This window comes from Metopolophium dirhodum, chromosome 8 (genome assembly GCF_019925205.1).
Source record: "Metopolophium dirhodum isolate CAU chromosome 8, ASM1992520v1, whole genome shotgun sequence".
NCBI classification, from domain to species: Eukaryota; Metazoa; Arthropoda; class Insecta; order Hemiptera; family Aphididae; genus Metopolophium; species Metopolophium dirhodum.
In genome coordinates, this window is record NC_083567.1 from 7,632,118 (window position 1) to 7,644,530 (window position 12,413).

Genomic DNA, 12,413 nt, shown 5'->3' on the forward strand with positions numbered 1-12,413 from the left:
TTATAGCTGATCCCATGCACTTCATTGCTCGTAAAAAATTACAACTTTTCAAAAAAATTGTGGTTGCTCAACTCCTTTTGGGTGCAAGGTGGAACACTACAATCGGCATCCCAGGTAGGGCCAATCCGACTACATTTGACAATGTGTGACAGCATATTATCAAGTAGGCAATGACGCAATGTGCGAAAATTTGATTTGATGCATGCTTGCACCTGATCTGTTCGATTAACCAATGGCAACTATTTATTAACATAAATGTCCACCGTAAATCTCAAAATCCTCTTTTAAACACTTCCCCGGGTTGAACTTAGTAGGGTGAAAAATACTTAACCACCCATTTTCATACCTACCAAACATAAAAAAATAAATCATTAAAATCGTTCAAGCCGTTTTGGAGAAGTGCGACGACAAACACCGTGATGGTACGTGATTTTTATAAATTAGATTATTTACACCAAATCAAATTATAAAAAATAAAGACAATAGGTGTGTAAATTAATAAAAATATAAAGCTGGTTTGTACAAATTATTTTATAATTAGTTTATATTTTCATAATATAAATAACACACTATCGAATTATATACCTAACGTTTGTATTTGCTAGGGCTAGTAGTCAGTAGAGTGTGATACATAAGTGATAAGTACCTACTAACTTAGATCTTATTACGATTGTATATAATAAGGTTTATAGTGTTATTTAATCTATGTTATCTTCGTCATAGTTAAATTATACAGGGTGCGGCAGTCAAACCCGACGATTTTAACATGATTTCATGTTTTTATCGCTTTTAAATACCTGGAATTTAGTAATCATGGAGCATTGGTCGAGTGAACAGCGTGCGTTCGCGGTAAAAGTGCATTACCAAAGTAATGATACAATAATATGTAGTACTAACGTGTGGCCAACCAAGGAAGGCATTTGCCTGACACAATCTTTAAAAAATGAAGTTTTTAAAACATAAAATTCTACTTGTGTAATTTTTATTTGTTTGGCGAAAAATTAATAAAAACTTGTTTTCTATTTTTTTGTATTTTTTCAAATCATCAGATTTGACTGCCGCACCCTGACATTATGAAGATTTCCGTTATAATTTAAATAAATATTTTTATAGGTCTAGGGTATAAACAGGTGGCTCAGCGGGGATGAAAACAATAACGATGATGTTTATTACCACGACGAAATCAGTGTGACGAAAAATTATGCATACAATTTCGTCTGGACCATGAAAAAAATAAGATGTAGGTAGGTATAATATATATTTTTGACCCTCTTAATTTATTAAAATCGACTAGAATTGTGTATTTAACATAATTTAAAATTGAATAATAACTTAATTGAAAGCAATATTAGAATCATTATTTTTAACAAGACTGTAAACGTGATTTAAAAGCAGTCCCAAAACTGACAAATCCCCGTATTTTTCCTGGACCATTTGAGAAAATGAAAGTTTTTTTGGCTGCACAATTATTCATGAATAGTGTAAGGAGGTAGGTATAACCTTGCTAGTAACAAATTTGAGTTTTCTTCATAAGTTCAAAATCAACAAAATAATTTACTGAAAAAGGAAAATATTTTTTTTTTTTAGAAGAAGAAAATATACAATCTATATCTAAGAGTCTAAGACATAATGAGTATATGTGCGATAAGAGGGAAACAAATAACATGATTTACATAATTTGGGGAAAGAAGAAAAGGAAAATATAGACAAATTATTTGATATCATAAATTCTTAAAGAAAGCGAATTTAAAAAAATGTCACTAAAAGTTTTAACAATCCAAACGAAAAAGTCTATAGGTACCTACATTATTACCTAGTTGTTCTATTTTTCAAAGTTATTACTTATTATAGTATTTATTGGAGGTACCTAGCCCAAATGTAATAAATAATAACTAATAAGCCAGGGAACTTGTGACGGTTATTGGCATTGCACACTCTTCCGCCATCACCATGGTAAACAACAATTTATGATCGATGTATAGATTTGTTATACCAATAATTACTTTGGAGTTTGGTTAGTTGAACTTAGTTCACGATAGTCTATTAACTATTTGATTTCCATTATAACTTATACGTTCCTCCATATTTAATGACATCTTCTTGTTTTTTTTTTTAACAAAATCTGAACAGGTATTCAAAACCTAAATCCTAATCGACGATAGAAGTGGATTTTTCCGAATAATTATTTGTTTATTTAAATTTCATATAGTCGAATTTAATTGGTACAATAATGTAAACGATTTGAATCACATACGACATAATTTAATTATTTCTGTTTGTATTCTTTTTGAGTAGAACTTCCGTCAAGGCATCAAAATTCCATTTATAAATATATTCTAAATTTCTACCAAATCTGGTTGTATATCATTTACCCATGCATTGTTATTTTTTGAGGAACTGTAGTTTGTAAATATTGTACTTTGACGATGAGTTGTAATGTCAAATACATATTGCCACATAGTACCTACATACTGCGCTTTAATTTCCGCAAATGACTCGGTAACAACAATACCTACTGTGGTCAGATGGCTCGTAGATAACATTCTTTTTTATATTTTTTATAATATCGTAGGAAGGAAAAAAAACGTAGGTATACTTCTTTGTCTTTTAATCTTTGGCACGATGTTATATACTACTATTGTTGCTCGGTAAAATACTCAAGTTTAAACCTATACCTAGTACCTAATAGAAGAGCCAAAGCTTCGTGCTTCAGAGGAACATTTTATTAGGTTTGTAATTTTTTTTAGGGTCTTGTAAATTGTTTATTTGCTAGGCGTGTTCCTATATAAGGAGTATATAACTCAACAAAATATTTAACCATTCGTAATTTTTAAGTTCAATTTTTCTCTACAGGGCCCAAGACTGTTTATTATAGGTCCCCCCCTAAAAAAATTGATCCATGGGACTTTGGTGTGCCAGGCCGACACTGAAAGGACCTACTCAATTTAATAAACATTATATTCACAATTATTTTGACACATCAGCGTTATCGTGGTTAGAAACATCATCTGCAGGGAGCCTAAAATATTATCTGAGCGATTACACATTACAGTTGCCATGACAACTAAACAAAAACAAACATGAAATTAATATTATAAACTTCCTAGGTTGCCCCTAGCAACCAATAACTAATATATATAAGTTACCATAACTACCTCATTATACTTTTTTAGATTCTGAGCGTAGCGATGAAATGTATTAAATTTACTAAACATATACTATATACATATACGATATACCTATAAAGTATATACCTATGTCCTACATTCAGTGCGTATACTCCTTGATTTTTTTATATACATTTAAAGTTCAAATGTTGATGATTAAGTAGATCATAAAAGCATTTTAAGTATTTTAATATTATTTTTTGGACATTCTATAAGTATTTATATAAATGCTTTTTGAAATCTAATGATCCCTATATAAATAATTAGTTAACGAATTACATATTATTATGAAATATTAGTACCTATTTGATTTTTTAAGCAAAGGAAAATATTTATTTTAGTATGTCATGGTAAAAATTTCCCGACAATTTCCTATACATGGTACTAATTTATCAATCATCCATAATCATTAATCAATATAGTACAATTGTTATGTTCTTATAAAAATATATTTTAAATTTTACAAACGCGTTTCATGTTGCACTGTATAATTTTGAATACTAACTAGGTAGGTATATGGTAGTATAGTATCTAAGTATATACAAAATAATATTATCATTATGTTCGGTAAATATCACCTACCTATATAGTACATTAGTACCTAGCTGTATAGCGCAATAGCTGGAATAGAATGGTATAGTAACTTGTGTTATCATCACGAACTAATAGACATTATGTAATTATATCTTAGTTCGTGGTTGTTATACTAATAAGTTATTTTAAGTATTTTAACGTTCGCATATATAAGTCATAAATTATTTAGTTACCTATAGGCAGTAAAAATTGTTAAAATGAAGTAGGTATTACTGACAGTGCGAGTGTGTTCGTGTAAAAAGAGAAATATTTTTTAATTTCAAATGAACAACAAATGTAGATACATATTTTTAAGTATACTTGGAATTTAAAAACCATTTATTTTAAAATTATTTTTCATGACATTTTAGGACTTGGCGGTTACGCGACTATTTCATTAAGTTTTAATCGGATTTTACAAGCGTATAAGTACTTCATTATGTAAAAATCTGCAATCAAACAATAAACTTTAATACTAAGGTTGCAAAGAGGCATACTATATAATACGGGGACGGGAGAACCGGAGAACCGTCTAATAATGTAGGTAGGTATGTCATATTAAGTGACCGATACCGCATCTTCTAAGATGTCTAACTGAAAGTGATTACAGATGAGTAGGGCTGGGGTTTCGATGAAATTTGCATTGTTTCCAAAGCTAGTAATGCAATATTCATTTTATAACATTTAAATTGCATGTATTTTTTAATCAAAATCTGAATTTTTATTTTTTTATGACAATTTTAAATTTTTAGGCAATTTTTGCTCAAGAGACTTTTACCACTAAAACCCCAGGTTTTTTTTTTTTAATTTTACTTAAAGATTCTTACTTAAAAAAATAATTGTAACGTGCTTATAAGGTTGTATAAAATTGAATATTAAATTAATCATAATTTTTCAAACGTAAAAATTGAGATTACGAGTGACGATGGAAAAATGAATTTATCAGATTAAAAGTACACGAAATTGTGCGTCCTACAAAACTTTTTTTTTTAATTTAATAAAAAATATTGTTTGGTTCAAAACTTGTGTAAAATATTAAAATCAAAATACATTTTATTGGTACATTATTTAGAATTTTAATGGAATGACATTCCAAGCCATACTGATGAGTCTCGCCAGATTCGATTCATCAGAATTTCATCGTACTATCCGCACTGCTACAACACAGTAGGTAAACGCACTCACAAGTCACAAACGCTAGCGCAAAAACTGTTCAATCGAGAACCGTTGGGAATCGAACAGGTGCCGTGGTGAACTCAGAGAAAACAGTCGATGGCCACAGTTTTCCTATAAGACTAACCAATCTCGTCAATGTATCCGCCAACGAGTGACATCAATAATTATTAAATGGACGGCTGTAGCTCCGACCACACTGCCACAGTGAATGAATTCAGTAAACGGAAACGCACTAACGCCGTTACGGTGTACTCGCAAATCGCAAGATATTTTCCATCGTCGTTGGTCAGTTGTCTTTAAAAAAAACGTAGTCGTCACCGGACTTTTCCTCCGCGTCCGTCGTGCCTTTCGATTGTCGATCAAACCATTTTCGCATTAACGACAATATTGTCGTCCACGAGTACCAAGTGTCAAGTACGTATATTAATATAGGTAGTGACTTTACTATAGTAGCGTTGATTTTATAATAGTATACTATAGAAATATATTATTATGAAATCAATGGTAGTAGTGTGCGGTGCGACCAAGTTCAAATGGTACGAGTATAGAAATGGGTGGCCCGTTTTCCGAAGGCAATGAGCCGAGACTAGGCTCATCTGTAATACTTACATCAAATAAGTTCCTTATAGAGCGAATACACACCAGTTATTCGAGCACTTCTACGACCCGTTATAATGATAAGAAAATAAACTAAGAGCTTAATAATACAAGGGTTAAATAATGTTTATATTAGGCACACAAAGCAGATGATTTTCTTTGAAAATGTTTGTATGCATAAAGTATAAACTATAAATCACAATTCAAACGAGTAGTTTCTGAGTTACCTATTAAGCTTCCTATACTAAATATAATACTATAATAATAGTCTAATAGTCCACGATATAATAAGTTTAAGAATTACTTGGGCTCGAATATTATAGTAATTATTATTAGATTAGTCATTACCTAATATTAGTCAATTAACATTTTGTGACTTGTAAAAATTGTCTGAATATAATTAAATGGCTCAGTGCTTGATTGAAAAAAAATTGGAAGTGGGGTACAAACGAGTAAAAAAAATGTGTGTGCCCAATGATTTATATAAGAAATAATTAGAACAGGTCTGGGGTATGCTAAAATTTTTTTTTTTAATTAGAGGGACTTTGCCCTTCCCCCCCCCCTATATCACTTCAATCACTGAATTAAATACTAGTCTAAAGCTCTAAGCATTACATCTATTTTCTATTCTATGTAAAACCATATGCATTTGAAGGGATATTATCCTTAGCACAGATTCTTGTTTAAAAAGGACACATTGCCACAATATTATGTTGCCAGAAAATCTTCCTTAAGGCTTAAATTGTTTAAATTAATGCATTATTAAAATTTTAAAAGATACAATGAGGGTACGCATTCTTATTTTGCTTAGACAATGAATCACCAGCATGCTTTACTATACATAAATATTTATAGTTAAAATAATTATAATTACAAGTATGTCCGTGTAAAAAGATCCATTTAGGGTGTTCACCCCTCCCTTGAATACGGTTATGGTTTTTACTTTTAGTTTTTAGTATCAGCGGTATTCGGTTGTGTGGCAGGAAATATGTACTTATGAAAATATTAAAAGACCTTGGTGGGCGGGGAGAGGGTTAGTTTCCGTTCACCTACTCCCTTCAGAGTACGTCCCCCCTTTCTGGGTAGGTATTAGAATTAGAATTATGTATTTACATACTTTTACTGTGATCGCTTTAACTCGTCGAGGAATTAAATTTTAACGCTAATTCAAAGAATAATTCATTGTTTCATATTTTTATTTTCCAAATAATATGTTCTCTTCAATTTGTTACCTACTGACATTAATGAATATAATGTTTATGTACTATAAAGGTGTATAGTGTATAATGTATGTACTATATGTATAGTAATAATTGTTACTGTTTTCAAGATGTTCAAGTATATCTTTATAATGTTATTATAAACTTATTAAAACTTTATTGAGTCTTGACTTAATTAACTTTTACACTTGACTCAGTAAATTTTACTGTATGCCTAATAGGAAAAGTAAACAGTAACATATATAATAATTAATAAGTAATAACTAATCAGTTTAAGTTAACGTGGAAATAGATTAGTTAAGTTAAAGTTAAGTTTATAAAATAATCAAACTGTTGTAATTATTGAGTTAATAAGCTGAAATAAGCTTAATTTTTAACTTATATACTCGTATTAATGCCCATCCTTACTGGATAGTGACACTTAGGTATAATATTATTGTATTACACTATAAATTATTATAGTCTAAAATGTTCTCGTACTATTAATGTCTATATGTTCAAAGAATCTTTTACAAAAACAATAATAGTAGGTACCTACCATAAATGTTCATTTTTTAAACAATGTTTTAAACTATATTGTTCTATAATATTGGTTATCTAATTTACTATATCGTTATCTCTATATACCAACCTATACTTATTATATACGTGGATTTAAAACAGAATATTGAATTATTTTATTAAGATAGTACCTACCTATGTTATCCTGCTTGTTTTTTTAAATACCTAATCAATTCTAATTATGTTTTAACCTTGATCTGTCTTTACTCAAAAATGGACAAGTCGAACACCTGCGCAACACGTGTCAACTAATTCGATGAATAATAACTTTTTTTAAATGGTATTCGAATTGTTCTGGGCATGAATATATATATACACATATAATATATTAAGTCTTGTCTTAATTAATTTAATTTGTCGGTAGATTGATTACGAACAAATTTGTAATTTATATCGTCCGACTAATTGGCATAATGTGTAATGTATTAGGTATAAATATATATATATATATATATATATATATAGGTACTATGGGTACCTACTACTTCGGAAAATCGGACTGTTCTTATTATTTATCACATATTAATTTCAGTTGCAACTTGGAGTAATATTATCTATTATAAATTTAAAACAATAGTTATTCGTTCATAATATATTAGCTATTTACATCGTGATATGATTTTAAAAAGCATTGGATATATACGTTGTCATCAAAGAATAATAAATAATTTATCACTGTGAATCATATACATAATCGTACACGATGACCCAGATGCCGATTCTTCAATGTTCTTTGAGTCCTTGGATTACCATATGGTTGCTTGCACGTTTTGGATACGTAAATTTCAATGTATCTTGGCCTAATTATACATAATAAACATAATTTGGTTTTATATAGAGAACTTAAAAGTTTGAGGGTTATAACTTTAGTAGGCATGTGATTTGGTAGTTCAAACATTATGACTAACACTTTAGCTAACACCTATATAATATATATATTATACTAGTTATCAGTAGGTACCTAAAGTGAGTAAAGTTACCAATTTTAAAATAGGTAATAATTGTATGAAATTGAAGATCATAAAAAGGATACTAACACAATGCAATCATTAAATAAAAACTAAAATATTTCAAATGTATAAACCATATTATTTTATAATAGGTATTATATAGGTTTAATTTATTTTTAAACTTATCGATTGTTGCAATGTTTAACCAAAACAAGATATTTATTTTAAATAATATAAACTGTAAGAATGATCTGTACCAACTAATTTTTAATCTTTCTTTTTCTGTGATATCTAATAAGCATTATTATTCAAATCTTATATCCTCTACAGTTTACAGTATGTACTACTTACTCACACATTATTTCTACAAAAAACATAAATATAACAAATGATAAGTAAAGTATTTAACATAAATACATAATTAATATTAAGTACGTGTAAGATATTATATTACAATACATTTTATATAATATACTAAACGTAAACACTTGCACGTTGTTAATTATTTTTTCCAATAAATGAAAACATTCGAAACTAGTATATTGTGGAAAGGGAACAGTTGTATACTTGAACAATATCAAGGAACACATGTAGGTGTCTTCTCGGATGGCGCCTTAGCAACAGTTTGTTTCTTATACCGATCCGATCAACACGTTCGTTTTTGATTTAACCCGTTCCTCGCATACAACTTGATATTCATTTACCTACGCGTATTAATATTATTCACTTTTTTTTTTGTGAGCAAATATTTTGATATTATCTTTGTTATTTTTTAGAAAAAGTGTTGTGAATACCAAAACGATAAACATAATATTCAGAAATTTCTTTGGTATGTACCCAACTATATTTGTAATTATTAATGAACTAATGAACTACATTATTTTATTATATTTTGTTTATAAAAATTAATATTATTATAGTGAAATTTGAGTACTTATGTAACTTCTTACATTTATCAATATAGTAAATGTAGTAATAATATAATTATATAAATATCTAAAATGATATATTAAAAATATTTGACTCTTTAGTTAAATAAAAAAATAAAGATACCTATCTACATGGAGCCATGTCTTGCTTTTTTCTTGTTTTTAAATGTCTTGCTAAAATACTGGTTATTGTGGTATAGAATTTTATCTTTAGCACAATACTGCATACACAACTATTTATCTTTATCTGAACATGTTTTGTGTTTTTATTTTTATTTTATCAAAGTGTAAATTTACATATTTATACATGCGATATATAGGTATTGTTAATATATATATAATAGTTAATACAATGTCCTAGTACTGAAAGAATATAATTTGTGGTTAAATAAAAATAGTTTTTCGATGTAGGTATTTTAAGAATATAATATTTTAAATAAAATAGATTATGTTATTGATTTATTTAATATAATAAGAATATTTAATAATAATTGGAGGAATAATTAACTGATATAAATCACAAACAGAAAGGATTAGGCACTAATAATATGTCGTATGAAGTCTGAATTATTGTAAATTTCAATTTCACAAGAATTGTTAATATTTTTTGATTATGTATTTTAATAATATTCCTATTTTATAATAAAATATTATTATTGTAATAATATCAATGCACAAAACATTTGATAGCTTAGAAAATTCAATCAAAAGTAGATTTTTATAAATATTGAGGATTTATATTTTTTTAAGTGCTACATTATTTAAAGAAAGCAATAATTAGCATCATAATGAATTAACGATTATATAAAAAATAATAATAATAATAATATTATTGTAGTATTTTGTTGTTATTACTTGGTAACAGTTAAGCCGAACAAAATGTACTTTTTGATGATAATGATATTATAATTTTTTTATTTATTTTGTATGTCCTGCTTTGTACAACATCGCAGTGAAAGCTAAAAAATATTTTGTTACCAATAAGTGGATCGATTAAATTTATTAAAATTTATTACACTTCTTTCAAAATGTATCTTAATAAATATTATTATAAATAAAACAATATTAATCAACAAGCCGGTTGTTAGTATTTGTATAACATAATTGCTATAATGTGTTATGAGTACCTATATACGAACGGTAGGTACCTACGTTGTATAATTAATAGAAATAGAAATTATGTAAATGCCCATAGGATACATGTATTGGATTCAGTATGCACGTAGGTTTGATTATACTAACTCAATATTATGCGTAGAATGTAAACTGTGTACTGTGGTTTTGTATGCTTATAGGCAATTTCGATTATAAAAAGGTTCTATATTGCCATTTAATGTTCGTTTATAATACGTTTATACTGTCCTTTTTCTTTGAAATCCCAACAAGCCGAATTATTAGCTGACAGGCTGACAGTGTAAACGACCGGACATCAAGAGTCAAAAGGGGCCCGTCAAACTATATTATCAAGACACACCCTCTGCCAACACTATTTTTATTATTTTATTAAATTTGTAACTCGTCATTGAGTTGTAGCGAGTAAAAACTGGTTATTGTATACACTTCCTTAGTTGTATTTGTAGTTTTTTTCATACAAAATTACACTTTTTAACTAAATTCAATGTTTTTATAAACGCTTTACGCCTTTACGCCATATATTTTTAGTTTTTATGATTTACATTACCTTTTAGTTAAATTATTACTTCAATTATAGCCAATGTGCAATAAATCACTCCATAAACAAATTCTGGCTATACCATCAGATTTACTGTTAAAATTAAAGTTATTAATTTACCATACGTTTTGATACGTTGGGGCCGAGTCACGTGAGGCATTACGTAGGCAGTACTTCCTATGTAAATTTGCGAAAATTCGAGATATTTATTGCTCAAGAATAGAGTTTGTATTAACAAACTGGATATAAAAATAATAAAATTACTAAGAACATTTTTTAATTATTAAAATTGTCCACATGATTTTATATATTCATATCTAGTATTTATGGATTATACATTTATATATACAATATTACATTTTATAAGCTGTACCTATTAAAATATATTTTCAAAACGAATGAGGTACTTAAACTCTATCTAACTCGACATAACGACATAACTTATGTTTACCATTTTTCAAATTACGGTCTCATGAAATTAGTTTTAAATTGTTTTACATGCCTATATTGTATAAATTAATTTGAAAATCGTAAATCTCAATTTTTAATATTGAAAAAAATAAATATTTATTGACTATAGATATTAATTATTTTTTAATATTAAATATGCCTACGTTAAACTTTTATATTTTTTTTATAACATATTATTTACATATTATAATATTATATAGGTATGTTTAATATTTATATCAATATATATTATATACAGCATAATTAATACTCAATAAATTACTATCTTTACCTTAACATATTTGATTCAATTAATAATTTTATTTTTTTTTTATATTCCTGTATTACTGTAGTAATACTATAATGATATTTGAAAGATCATCTTTGAAACGTGAATATAAGCTTAATATATAATCAATGATTTTTAGTTATTTTTACTAAATATTTATCACTTTTAAAATAATATGTTTGTGTCTTAGTGTTTATATTTAAATACGTTTACGACATTACATCCCTAAACTAAAATTAATACTATACATTAATTATTTATAAACAGTTGTATAACGATGTAATCATATCTACCAATTGTCCAAACTCAATATTTAAAAAATAGCTATGATTATAATAAGTAATAAAAAAAAAATCGGAATATTTTAATAAATATAATTTTTATTAAAGTTAAGATAAAATAAAATATGACTTCATTTTGTACTTGAATGACAAATCAAACCTACTTTTATCTATATGAATGTCATATTAATTTTACCATGAGGTAACAAACGTAAAGATATATAATCAAACAAAATGAAATAAATATTTTCCAAATACTTCGAATACTCAAAAATAACAATTATATCTTACAATATAATGTAATAAAATATAGTATAATGGAATAGTTATTGGAATTTTATTGGTTTCCTTTAGATCTCCATTTTTATTATACGACTTCCTGTGTTAATACCAATAATATAGCACTAAGTTAAACATTTTAAGCATATTTGATTAATGAAGATGACTAATACTAGCCGTTTGTGTTGGGGGCAAGGTTGGCGTTATAATAACAATATTAAAGGACGGGACGGACAGACGGCCAGTTTCCAAATAAGGGCTCCTCTGGC

The 12,413-nt window shown here is 27.5% G+C and overlaps 1 protein-coding gene across 2 annotated transcripts in view; it reads left to right on the forward strand.

Moving 5' to 3' along the window:
• Nucleotides 1-8,860: 8,860 nt before the first annotated feature.
• LOC132951049 (inverted formin-2-like) overlaps nt 8,861-12,413 on the forward strand; it is a 39,600-nt gene continuing 36,047 nt past the window's right edge. For both annotated transcript variants that reach the window (XM_061022741.1, XM_061022742.1), the window contains exon 1: nt 8,861-9,073. The gene's annotated coding sequence lies outside the window, so the exon portion shown is untranslated. The remainder of the gene's footprint in view (nt 9,074-12,413) is intronic.